The sequence below is a fragment of the Piliocolobus tephrosceles genome, chromosome 8 (assembly GCF_002776525.5).
Source record: "Piliocolobus tephrosceles isolate RC106 chromosome 8, ASM277652v3, whole genome shotgun sequence".
NCBI lineage: Eukaryota > Metazoa > Chordata > Mammalia > Primates > Cercopithecidae > Piliocolobus > Piliocolobus tephrosceles.
In genome coordinates, this window is record NC_045441.1 from 126,321,114 (window position 1) to 126,322,055 (window position 942).

Below are 942 nucleotides of genomic sequence, written 5' to 3' on the forward strand. Positions count from 1 at the left end.
TGCCTATGTCCTGAATGGTACTACCTAGATTTTCTTCTAGGTAGTACCATTCAGGACATAGGCATGGGCAAGGACTTCATGTCTAAAACACCAAAAGCAACGGCAGCAAAAGCCAAAATTGACAAATGGGATCTCATTAAACTAAAGAGCTTCTGCACAGCAAAAGAAACTACCATCAGAGTGAACAGGCAACCTACAGAATGGGAGAAAATTTTTGCAATCTACTCATCTGACAAAGGGCTCATTTCCAGAATCTACAAAGAACTCAAACAAATATACAAGAAAAAAACAAACAACCCCATCCAAAAGTGGGGAAAGGATATGAACAGACATTTCTCAAAAGAAGACATTCATACAGCCAACAGACACATGAAAAAATGCTCATCATCACTGGCCATCAGAGAAATGCAAATCAAAACCACAATGAGATACCATCTCACACCAGTTAGAATGGCAATCATTAAAAAATCAGGAAACAACAGGTGTTGGAGAGGATGTGGAGAAATAGGAACACTTTTACACTGTTGGTGGGATTGTAAACTAGTTCAACCATTATGGAAAACAGTATGGCGATTCCTCAAGGACCTAGAACTAGATGTACCATATGACCCAGCCATCCCACTACTGGGTATATACCCAAAGGATTATAAATTATGCTACTACAAAGACACATGCACACGTATGTTTATTGCGGCACTATTCACAATAGCAAAGACTTGGAATCAACCCAAATGTCCATCAGTGACAGACTGGATTAAGAAAATGTGGCACATATACACCATGGAATACTATGCAGCCATAAAAAAGGATGAGTTTGCGTCCTTTGTAGAGACATGGATGCAGCTGGAAACCATCATTCTTAGCAAATTATCACAAGAAGAGAAAACCAAACACCGCATGTTCTCACTCATAGGTGGGAACTGAACAATGAGCTCACTTGGA